Source organism: Zingiber officinale, chromosome 4B, assembly GCF_018446385.1.
Source record: "Zingiber officinale cultivar Zhangliang chromosome 4B, Zo_v1.1, whole genome shotgun sequence".
Lineage (NCBI taxonomy): Eukaryota > Viridiplantae > Streptophyta > Magnoliopsida > Zingiberales > Zingiberaceae > Zingiber > Zingiber officinale.
The window spans coordinates 22495325-22508598 of record NC_055993.1 but is presented as its reverse complement, the minus strand read 5'-3'; positions in this window follow the sequence as shown (position 1 = coordinate 22508598).

Sequence of the window (13274 nt, the reverse complement as noted above, 5' to 3'; positions counted from 1 at the left end):
TGGTGTGTTGTTGATTATAGAAGAAAACTGTGTCCTAGTTATCTAGGTTGATGATGTCCCCTTGAGGAGCTCATAAGGATTGTCATGTAAACCCTGCAGGTGGACTTAGTGTGATATGACAATGAAGTTGAGTGGTACTACTCTTGGAGCTAGATGTTAATTAAGTGAGTGTCAGTAACTCATTTAATTAATGGACATTCGATATCTTAAACACAGGGAGATTAACGCACTCATAATAAGAAGGAGCCCATAATGTAATATGGGATTGGTGTCATAGTTCAATAATAACTCTTTAGTGGTATGAGTTATTATTGATGAACTTGAGTTGGGTGTTCGGGTCGAACACAGGAAGCTCAAGCTCATCGAGTGACCAAAACCAATTCCTCATCTCGGTCCCTGTTGTAGCCTCTATAAAGCCTTATATCCACCAAGTCCACTTCTTACCCAAGTAATGGGTCGGACACATCCTTGCTTGGTGCAAGGGGGGCGGCCAAGCATTAGCTTGGAGCACAAGTAGTGGTCTGTCAAGCCTTACTTGGTGCCCAAGCAAGGGGCCGACCATAGCATGATAGAAAAGGAGATTTTATTTAAAATAAATTTTTGATAAAATCTTTTCTTTTTTGAAGTCATTCACATGGTTTTAAAAGAGAGTTTTAAATTTTAAAATCTTTTCTTTTATAGCTATCTACAAAGGATTAAAAGAGAGATTTTAATTTTGTTAAAATCTTTCTTTCTTTGTAGTTATCTATAATGTTTAAAAAGAGATATTTTAATTTTGATAAAACTTTCCTTTTTGTAACCATGATTTAAAAGAGAAGTTTTAATTTTAATCTTTCCTTTTTGTAGCCTTCTACATTGTTTAAAAGAGAGAAATTAATTTTAAAACTTTCCTTTTGTAGCCATCACAATAGGAAATTTAAAAGAGAGATATTTTAATTGTTATTAAAATTTCCTTTTTTTCCATGAACAAGGATTATAAAAGAGAGGTAGAAGGTGCCTTATGGGATATACATCTCCATAATTCCCTTGCTCCCTTAGGGCCGGCACCTCTTCCTCTTCTTCTCCTTGTGTGGCCGGCTCTCTCATCTTCTCCCCTTCACCTTGTTTTCTTCCCTAAGGTCGGCGGCACACATCTTCTTCTCTCCCTTTCTTCTTTCTAAGGTTGGCACTCATCTCTTCTTGGTGGCCGAAACTTGAAAGAAAAGAAGAAGCACTTGGTGGCCGGTTGCTTGGAGAAGAAGGAAAAAAGAAGGAAGTTTTCTATTTTGGCATTCTTTGGGTGGCCGAAACGTGTAGGTAAAGAAGAAGGTTCGGGTGGATTTTATCTTGGTAGATCGTCATCCACACGACGTCCAAGAGGAGGAGAGGAATACAACAGAAGATCAAGAGGTCTTTGTTTACAAAGAAAGGTATAACTAGTTCTTAATTTTGTAACGAAACTAGTTTTTCTTTGTATGGATCCTGAAATACCAACACAAGAGGCTAGCGATTTCATGTTTTATTTTTTGTGTTTCGATTTAGTGTTTTGATCTTGTGCTTCTATTGAAGTCTTTGTAGTTAAACCTAGGGTTACTGTAAGAAGTTTAAATATCCAATTTCTTTGAAAGGCTTTGTCTAGGAAGTGGTAGATGATCTCATACCCAAGAAGATCGAGTGCCTCGCCATGTTTAACCTAGAAGTCAATCCTTGAAATAGATATTTAATCAACTTCTGTAACATGGGATGCACTTGGATTAATAATGTTATGTATCATTTGTAATCCAAGTTTTAACTACTGAAGAACACATGAGTTGAACTTGAAGTAAAAATGTTAAGTTCCGTTTCCAATTCAAGTTTAACTCATGAGGAACACATAGGTTGTTAGGAAAGTTCTGTGCTTGTACACTTTTTTTTATAGGGGAAGCAGAACGGAATTCCGAGTAGCATCCAACACCGAAACCATCAACCTGAGTCACATGTGTATCATACAAACTTGCACAACTCAAATACACATATCAAATACAAGGGTGAACCTAACTTAAACTCTTTGCCCAAACACCAAAATACATGGTCGCACAGACCATTGGGATTGCTCCAACAATCTCTCTCTTTTTGATGTTTGACAATACATTTAAATTAGGGAAAATATAATAGTAAATAAGCATGCTAAAAATAATGGACTTACATTGCCAAGGATACACACTTGGACTTACACTGCCGAATGAACTTACATTGTCAAGGCTACACACTTAGACTTACACCATCGACTGGACTTACGTTGCCAAGGCTACACACTTGGATTTGCACCGTCGAATGAACTTACGTTTTCAAGGCTACATACTTGGACTTACACCGCCAAAATAAAAATACAAACATATATTGGAACTTATCACAAGGCTCCCTCTACACCTATGCTCCTCATTGAGGTAGGAATTTTACAATAGGGCTATTTAAGAACTTATCATAAGGCTCCCCTTATATCTATGGTCCCCATTGAGCTAGGAATTTTATCGAATGCAAAGGCATTTAAGGTTTTCCCAACTAAACCTTACTTCTTCACCTTTGCCTAATATCAAAAAGCTCCAACAATATCCCAATTGTTAAAACTTATCATCCAGATTAACCCTAAACTCATGTATTTATCCTCCTAGGATCTCATATACCTATACGAGCTGACCCAATCAAAATCCAGTGCTAAAAATAATTTCAGACTGGTATTAATCGACTGCCAAAATCACCAATCGACTGCCTCTATTGATTTCAACACACAGAACCATTCTGTGGTCGAAAAATACTGTTATCAGCCGAATGGTAACTGTACCAGTCGACTGCCACCCTGATTTCAGCCCATTTTAGCATTTCTGACCTAATTTTATAAATGCATAAAAAATTCCACAAACATTTAAAAAAATTTAAATTTTATAGAGAGATCTGTTTTACCTATGTCTACATAGGAAAAATATATTCAAAAATGTATCTATCACCAATCCCAAGATTGACCCAAAACTCAAAACTAGCTAAATGGTTCAATTGAACATTGACCTAAAGTCCTAGTTTTGGCTTTCTCTTGATGTATTTGCTCATACTAAACCACAATGCATCCCTAGCATTGGTTTATATGACATCTATACATCCAAAATCAATTATCATGCAATATGACCCCAATGTCATATTTCCTTGCATGAAACACGGCCCAATTATGTCAATTCCCTAAGGTTGAGACTCAAATCCGTCTCCAAACCTTTTGACACATTTCATGACCCAATATAGACTCCCAAGTAAAATCCACTTGAGATCCATTTATCATATATGGGTCCCAATTGATTCTTTGAGCTTCTTCTAGAGCTCTTAGCCTTAGCCACCTCCCTAGGGGACTCATCCATAATTGCTAGGCTACATCGGTGCACCTCCGGTGACATTTGGCCTACAAATCTAACCTTCTTAACCTTAGACACCTTGTCCTTGGTTAACTTCTCCTTACCATTAAATGACTTTCCCTTGTCATTTATTGACTTCTCCTTACTATAATCATATGCAACTCTAGTATAAGACTTTCTCTTAGTCTTGGAGATACTAGATCGGTATCCTAAACCCGATCTATCATTATTGCGTCTTTGGCTACCCGACACCATACTTCACCCTCTAGATCCAACCGTGAATCTAGCTAGGGTTTTCTCCAAACTATCAAGCTTTGTCTTCAAAGCTTGATTTTCCCTTTCTAGGTTTCTAAACCTAGAATAAATATGCCCACATTGGACATTCTTAGACCTACCCATTTTTCTAGGCATTTATCTTCCCTTCTTGGGATTTTTGCCTAGATTTACCTTAGATCTATCATGAATTGGTCTCCTAGGGTTATGATTTACATTGACCATATTCCTATCATGATATTTAAAATCAAAGTTTACATGGGTAAATAATGATAATTATTCCTAGCATGCATGAGAGTATAAGAATTATAATTGCAATTCAAGTTAGGCTATACCTTCCTTACCTTGAAGCTCCCCCTTTATTTTTGTTTCTCTTCTTCTCTTCCCACTTCTTCAAATGTGCAAGCTTCTTGATCTCCAACTTCTTGGGGCATTTGGTGCGGTAGTGACCCTTCTCCCCACACATGAAGCATATGATGCGCAATCTCCTTTCTTGGGTTTCTTCATTCCTACAACCCTTGTTAGTATTTAAATTAACTTGAATGAGTTTAGGAGTTACCTTCTTACCCAACGGATACCTACTCTTATAGTGCTCCTTCTCATTGCACTCGAAGCAAATGACGTGGTCTTTTAACTTTACTTCGGTGGAGATGCTCACTAGGTTAACTTCCAAGACTCCTTCTTCTTCACTTGTCTTGGATTCTTCTTCAACCTTTGAGGTTGTTTCCTCATCCACACTTGTGGATGACATTTCTTCATCCTTCTCCTCCTTGGAGGTTGAACATACGGCATCTTCCGGTTGCTCCTCCTCTATTTGAGCCACTTCATGCTCTTCTTCAGATTTTTCTTCTTCTTCTTCTTCTTCTTGTGTAGGCATAGGTTATTCCCAAGGAACCTTCTTTATCTTGCTCCACAAATCGTAGGAATTATCATATTCACCTACACGACTCATCACATCATTAGGCAAAATATCAATCAAAATAGATATTACCTTATCATTTGTCTTTGATCATGAGGTTTGTTCCTCCGTCCAATGACGTGGTCATAGTCTCTTCGCTTTCTTGTCTCTTGGGACTTTGAATGGCTCCTTGTCCACCATCATGGTATCTCAATCCGTATTGAAGAAGACATTCATCTTCAACATCCCTTCTTGCTTTCTCGACGATTAATCTGAAGGAGAGCATCCTCGCTCTGATACCAGTTGTTGGGGACCTTGTATGGTCGGCTAAAAGGGAGGTTGGATAGACGCCCCTTCTCATTGCACCCGAAGCAAATGACGTGGTCTTTTAACTTTACTTCGGTAGAGATGCTCACTAGGTTAACTTCCAAGACTCCTTCTTCTTCACTTGTCTTGGATTCTTCTTCAACCTTTGAGGTTGTTTCCTCATCCACACTTGTGGATGACATTTCTTCATCCTTATCCTCCTTGGAAGTTGAACATACGGCATCTTCCGATTGCTCCTCCGCTATTTGAGCCACTTCATGCTCTTCTTCGGATTTTTTTTCTTCTTCTTCTTCTACTTGTATAGGCATAGGTTATTCCCAAGGAACCTTCTTTATCTTGCTCCACAAATCGAAGGAATTCTCGTATTCACCTACATGACTCATCACATCATTAGGTAAAATATCAATCAAAATAGATATTACCTAATCATTTGCCTTTGATCATGAAGTTTTCTCCTCCGTCCAATGTGTTGGATTTTTTGGGCCGCAAAAACCTCTTTTTGCGTTGCGGAAACCCCGAAACCCATGCCACGGATCGTGCAAAGTTTATAAAATTTCGTAAAACTTCATGTACGAGTTTCTCTAACCTAGATCTACACTAGATCTACAAGGAAGAAAGGTTACCCTTGATGCGAAGCCCTTCGCGTATCCCGCTCGTCCAAGTGATGCCGGATCTCGAGGTTGTCAAGTGTACAACCCTCTATGTGTATCCACATGAACAAGTCAATGGAGAGAACCTCTAAGGATGTGCTAGCAACCTTAGAAGATCAGTAACCATGGAGGAGAGGGAGAGAAGAGAAGAACTTGAGGAAGAAGATGATGGAGTTACCACACAAAATGAAACTCCTCACACTAAAGTGGTCGGCCACATTCAAGAAGGGGTTTTTAAACCCCATGGGATATCAAGAGTCACAACTCTTGATCTCCCTCATGATGTGCACACACATGTGCTAATCTTGATGATGTGGCACATCATCATTAGCCCACTTTATGTCAACTCACCAATGAGGTGGCAAATGGTCAAGTCAAAATTGACCCTTCATCTTCCTCTCAAGTCAAGTCAAACTTGACCACTTTTCTCCCTTGGTTGATCAAATATAACCATTGATTCAAGTCAAATTTAATTTAATGAATCTCTATTCATTGAATTAAATTAATTCAATGAGTCTAAGTTCAAATTAGACTCATCTAATACATGAACCAAATTTAGTCCAACTCAATTAGACTACTTTGGATTACTCTTAATCCAATTTGGTTCATCACATGAACCTAATCCTTTAGGTTCATCAAATGAACCTAATCTCCATCTAATTTCCCTTTGTGTGTGACCCTATAGGTTCTTGTAACGTTGACAATGCTCCTAAACCCATTTAGAAGCATAAGTAATGAGCGGTATCTAGCAACACATCATTACTACCCAAGTTACAAGAATGTTGAGATCCAACATCACCTTGTGACTACTAATTGTGACTCCTCACAATATATAACATTGTCCTTCTATCCTAGACATCTAGATTGATCAATATGAGGCATAGACCGTGTCATTCTCTAATCAATGTAAATCTTGAACTCCAAGTAGACTCACTCAATCAAATGAGCTCAATATCTCATATTGACTCATTTGGGCATGGCCATGTACTTCGTGGTCTCACTCTATCAAGAATATCGATGTCACTCCCGTCATATAGGAGAGATAGATCCCATCTACATCACTCACATCCCTCTGCATAATTCGTTACATACCTAGTAATCACCTTTATAGTCCACCCAGTTACGGGTGACGTTTGATGAAGCCAAAGTACGTAACTCCTTATGTAGGGAACCATGGTGACTTCAGGTCCAAGAACTAATAGTCATACTAATAGCCACATGAGAAAGTATATGACACTCATATAACGATCCATGATACTTTCTCATGGCGGGTCATTCAGTATACATTCTCCAATGCATACCCATGTGTCAACTTGATATCTCCATAACTTGTGAGATCAAGTCATCGAGTTGATCTACATGTTAGTCTCGTCGCATTAACATTGTCCCCTGAATGCTAATACTTGACTAGGAATGATTAAGAGTAGTGTTCCCTATATCATCTCACTATCGATTCAACCAATCGATTGATATAGGTAAGAACCTTCTACTCAAGGACGCTATTATACTTAGTTATTTGGCACCAATACAAGTAAGTATAATAACCAAAAAATAAATGTCTTTATTTATATACAAGAATATGATACAACGAGTTCATACAACAATCATCAAATGATTGGCTCTAGGGCTCTAACTAACACAATGACGTGGTCATAGTCTCTTCGCTTTCTTGTCTCTTGGGACTTTGAATGGTTCCTTGACCACCATCATGGTATCCCAATCCGTATTGAAGAAGACCTTCATCTTCAACATCCAATACATGACGTTCCATAAGCCTCCTCCTTCAAACTTTGGAGGTGCTATCAAGTCGGCCATCTTCTTGCTTTCTCGACGATTAATCCGAAGGAGAGCATCCTCACTCTGATACCAGTTATTGGGGATCTTGTATGGTCGGTTAAAAGGGGGGTTGGATACGCCCTCCCCCAAATGATCGTTTCCTACATATTATTAGTTTGCGCAGCGGAATAATACAAATAACAAATAGAAAGCTAATCTAAAAACAAGAAGGAAATGCAAACCACTAACAAGCTTGTTTACGTGGTTCAGAGATAACTTGCTCCTACTCCACGGCCGCCCATAAGGTGGACGATTCCTCAAACCGTCGGTAGATTAATCCTCGGAAACTCCGGCTAGCGTAATCCTCCTTGTCGATGGAGAAACCTCGCCACAACTTGACCAAGAGCACTCAGATTGCTAGGGCACTAGTTGACTACTAATTAGGGTTAACCACCACTAATTTCGTCAGCTTTAACCAAGCTCCAAAGCCTTGGTTATATAGGCCACGGGTTCGAAACCCCGCCTACCAGTCGATTGTCAAAATCATCAGTCGACTACCCTCTGTGGATATTCGACCGTTACAACTCAATGGCTCGATACCAGTCAACTGGTGAAAGTACTAGTTGGCTTATCCACACTAGCCGAGCGAACAAAATAATTCTGTTTGCTCCCAATCGACTGTGTTGGTGCAAGTTGCACTAGAATATCAAACCTGAGTTTTGGTATTGTCAAAGGTTCAAGTTAAGTTTTGTTGTGATCTAATAAGTTAACTAAGTGTGCAGGTTATTTTCTCAACTGGAAAAGGCCTAGCTGGAGACTAGGCAGGAAAAATCTAAGCAGATCATAGAACCCAGTTGAAAGTCCAAGTGGGTCGAGAGGACCTGGCGCTTGGCAGTGTGATCGAGAGGTTTGGAGGACCGAAGGTCGAAAGAAAAGTCCTGGCAAGCCGATCAAGACTAAGTGAAAAGTCCAAACAAGATATGGAGGATCAATGTTTGGCAGGTAGGTTGAGGTAAATAACTGGAGGAGTGACAGAGAGGTCGAGTTCTTGAAGAGAACAACCTAAGGTCGCTGATCCAACTAAAGAAACCGGGAAGGTTTCCAAGTTGACATCAAGACAGGTTCTACTATCTAATATTACTCATGCATTATATATTACTATGCTAACCTTTGTGTTGCAGGGATACTTTATCTAACACTATTTTGTAGGTTATGACTTGATCAGTAGACCGAACCAGGGTTACTCGGCACAGTTCAATTCAATCAGCAACGATCAGAAACAGAAGGAAACTACACTGATCGGTCGACCGAACCAGAGGACCGGTCAACCGAACGATCAATCATTAAAGGCACAGTAAATGCGAATCTCAACAAATCTCGACGAACAAGGAAGGAGCCTGTTCGATCGACTGAACAAAGGGATCGGTCAATCAAACCCTTAATGGTCATTAATTGCCGAAGATCGAATCAGCATTGGATCTCGGCCAGGAAGGAAGGGAGCTGGTTCGGTCCATCGAACCCAGGGATCGATCGACCGAACATTGACGATTCCTATAAAAGAGAGCTCGAGGTCCGAGGCTAAAGTTAACGTTGTTCTACTTTGAAAATCATCTCTATGCAAGCTTTCGCTACTGGTCTACACTCGCAAGCTGCTCCATCCAGAAGGGTCGACCAAGCTTCATTGTAAATCTTTGTCAGTATATTTTATTTTAGAAAAGCTTGCATTGTACTTAAAATCTTACAAGATAGTAGGGTGTTACTATCTTGCATATTGTATGCACTGCTTCTTTCCCAGGTTTTTGTAAAGAAGAGTATTAGTGGATTGCCCATCGGTGCAGTCAAAGATCGTGAGCCTTGGAGTAGTAGTCGACCTAGGCTTCAAACCAAGTAACTGAATTGTTCTTTATTTTTCCGCTGCACGACTTTGTTTTTAACCAGTAAAAGAAAAGTTTTAAAAATGCGATATTCACCCCCCCTCCCTCTATCGCACTCATTCGATCCAACAATTGGTATCAGAGCCTCGTAGCTCTGAAGTTACTTAACCATTTTTCAAAGCATTTTCAAAACTTTTACTTTTCACTTATTTCTTTTCTTTTCTTTTAGAATAATCTTTCTTTTCTTATTTATATTTTTTCAACACTACTAATCCCAAGACGAAAGTCTTGAAAATTTATTTGTTATTTTATTTATTTCAAGGATGTCAAACTCTTACCAAGAAGGATACAACATCGTCCGACCTCCTCTTTTCAAAGGGGAGAACTTCAGCTATTGGAAGAATAGAATGGAATGCTACCTTAAGTCTGATATTGAGCTTTGGTTCACAATACTGAAAGGCTACACAACTCCGACAAAAGATGGAGCACGACTATAACCTGAAGAGTGGACTCCTCCAATGATCAAGAAGGCACAACTAAACTACAAGGCGATCAACACCATTCAGTGTGGGCTCACAATGGAGGAGTTGAACCGAGTCGACCCCTACGACAATGCTAAGGAACTATGAGACTGCCTAGTAAAACTACACGAAGGGACTGACGAGTCTAAGGTAAATAAAAGGGACTTACTTTTAAACAATTTATTCAATATTAAAATGCTCCCTAGAGAGACGGCTTCGCAAATACACGCTCAACTAAAGGAAATTCTCAATGGCCTCTATTTGATTGGACACAACCTGGAGAACCGTGACACAATAAGGTACGCACTAAATGCTTTTCCGCGGAATGCTTTGTGGGCATCAATTGTAGATGCTTACAAAGTTTCTAAGGATCTTTCAATTCATAAGTTAGATGAGTTATTTTGTGAATTGGAATTACACGAACAATCTAACGTGAGCCATGTCGAGAAAGGAGTCGCTTTGTATGCAGGTCCAAGCAAGGAAGCCAAATCAAGATGAAAGATCGAGTCAGAAAGTGAGTCAGACTCTGACTCAACAAATGAAGAAGAACTAGTCAACATGGTCTGGAGATTGCTGATAAAGAAGAAATTCAGAAGAAGTGCTAAGAAGACACCACTTAACCATATGCAAAATAAATCAGAAATTATTTGTTACGGATGCAATAAGAAGGAGCATTTCAAAAACGAATGCCCAAATTGAAAGGAAGAAAGGCCCAAGTCGACAAGAAGAAAGAAAGCCCTCCATGCGACATGGGACGAGTCATCCTCCGAGGAATCCGATGCGGAAGAACCGAAGCATTCCAGCCATCTTGCCTTTATGGTAAGAAATGAAGAATCCGATTTCGAGGAAGAGTACGAGTCCAGAAACTATAGTGATTCCGAGGTCAACATCGAGTCTGAGAGAAGCCACAGATCCGCATCCGTTTTAGAAGGTCCAAATATGGTAACGATTTATTCGAAGTCAAATTTACTTAAAGTTGTTAAATGGTTGTTTAGAAAATTATCAAAATTCGAAAAACAAAATAACTTGCTACTTAAGGAAATATACCACCTTAAGAAGCAAGTTAATTTGAGTAACTTGACTAACCAAGTTCAAGTCAAAACTTCAACTCAAGTTGCAAAACTTGAGGAAGAAAATTCCAACTTGAAATGTCAAGTCGAGCAACTCAAGAAAACGTTGGAAAAGTTCAAACTGTGATCCAAGTGTCTAAATATGGTACTTGGATCGCAACAAGCCATGTACAACAAATCAGGACTTGGTTATAAACCAAATCAAACAAACAAACCATATTTGTCATTAATTAGTCAAAATGCTATAAGTCAAGTCCAAGCATGGGTCCATATAAAATATTTAACCAAACCAATTAAACCAAATCTCTACTTGATCCCTAAAAGTCATTGTTCATTACTTAGATAGACCATATCTAAGCTATGACTCAGGGGGAGCAAATAGAAAAACAGTTCAACCAACATGATTAATTAATCTTACACACTTAGGATTATGTTTACTTTCTGCTTAGAACGGTTAGTTAAAAAGGTTTACCAAACCCTACAACATAACATCGGAATGGATTGTGATGATAGTACGTCAAAGAAGCTTTGTCGAAGGCATGTCTAGGCTGAATCTTGTGTATTCTACCTGATACACTAGACTTAGCAGATCTGACTGAAGTTACCTTAGTCAAACATGGGCTAGTTAGACCAAAACTTAGTATTAAATTTTTTTGGCAGGATTATTTTGGAAAGTATTCAGCAAGTGGTTCACCGTTCATATACAAAAAGACTATATGTCTCGCCACTGAATTGAAAACTTATCCTTAGAAAGCTTGTTTGATTAACCCAAAGCTAAGTTTAAATCTAACATGAGTTCAATAAACTTTTTCAAATTCAAATTTTAAAACTTAATTATTTTAAAACTTAATTATTAAAAATTTATTACTTAATTAAAAAGTATTTTAAAATTTAATTAAAAACTTAACTTAAAAATCATTTTAAAACTAAATTATTTTAAAACTTAATTAGAAAGTATTTTAAAACTTAATTATTTTAAAAAAAAATTAATTTTTTTTTAAACTTAATTATTTTAAAAAGTATTTAAAAACTTAATTAAAAATCATTTAAAAAAACTAATTATTTTAAAACTTAAAACTTAATTAAAAATAATTTTAAAAACTTAATTATTTTAAAACTTAATTATTAAAAATTATTTTAAAACTTAATTAAAAAGTAATTTAAAACTTAATTAAAAATCATTTTAAAAACTTAATGATTTTAAAACTTCATTATTTTAAAACTTAATTAAAAAGTATTTTAAAACTTAATTAAAAATCATTTTAAAAAACTTAATTAATTTCAAACTTAATTAAATTATTTTAAACTTAATTAAATGTTAATTTTTTTCCCCGTCGATCGAACAACCGGTTTGGTCAACCGAACAAATAACTTCACGTTTAATTTATTGGTCGACCGAACCCATTTATCAATCGACCAAAAAAGTAATTTATTGCTGAACTCTTCAATTTTTCGGTCGACCGAACTACAATTCCGTCGACCGAACACCTAACTTATATCTCTATAAGAGTAAATTTATCGGCCGACCGATCATTTTGTTCGATCGATTGAACACCGACAAATCAAGTCATAAAGATCCGAATTTAAGGGATCGGTCGACCGAACCCCTTATCAATCGATCGATCATCCTCTATATATTCGGTGTTCGGGCAGAGCCTAAGCCTCAACCCACTACCTCTCCTCTTTGCCTTCTTCTTTGCTTTCAAAGGATCTTTCGCTAGATCTATTCGTTCTCGGAGCCCGATAATGCCTCGGTAAATATCTTCCGACTTCTTCCTTTCTACTTTTGTATACAAGTTATTTATTTTATTTCCTTAATACTAGTGAAAAGAGCTTTACAACTACACAAAGGGAGCCTAGCTCTTAAATCCCAGCCAAGACCCTAGGTTTTCCTCTGAATAATTATGACAATCTTTTCCAAATAAAAAATTTAAGGTTATAGGTTCTCGTTATCTTTATCTTCAATTATATCAAACATACTATCTAGAGGTCATAGACATCGCTCAACATTTTCAACTCGATAGCATTGTCTTTTGTCGCCATGCTTACAATCTCATTCTCTGTTCTAAATTTTATCACAACCTGTGTGAACTTGACCCCCATCACTATAGGACTAGAGTTGCAACCCGAGAAATGTTGTTTGATCTTGATATGTTTCTCAGGTTTTTACGTATCCGACCTTCAGTTAACCGTATCTTTTTTAGTGCTTCCCTTCCTGACACATTACCTGCTCCTTTTGCCCATCTAAGTCTAGATCTTATGTATGTCAAATTTTTTGAGGGGGTATGTCCTAAGAAGATGTCTACTGTACCACTGAGTCCAAATGACAATGCCCTTTATAAGATGGTTGTATCATGTATTCATCCTTTGTCATCTAGGGATCAGGGGGTTCTGTATCCTATTCATCTTTTTTTGATGTACGCACTACGACACCATCTTGACTTTGACTTAGGATACTAGATCTTTTGATCTATTATCTACTATTTGGGGTACAACACCTCGAATAAAGTTCACATGATCCAGTGCCAT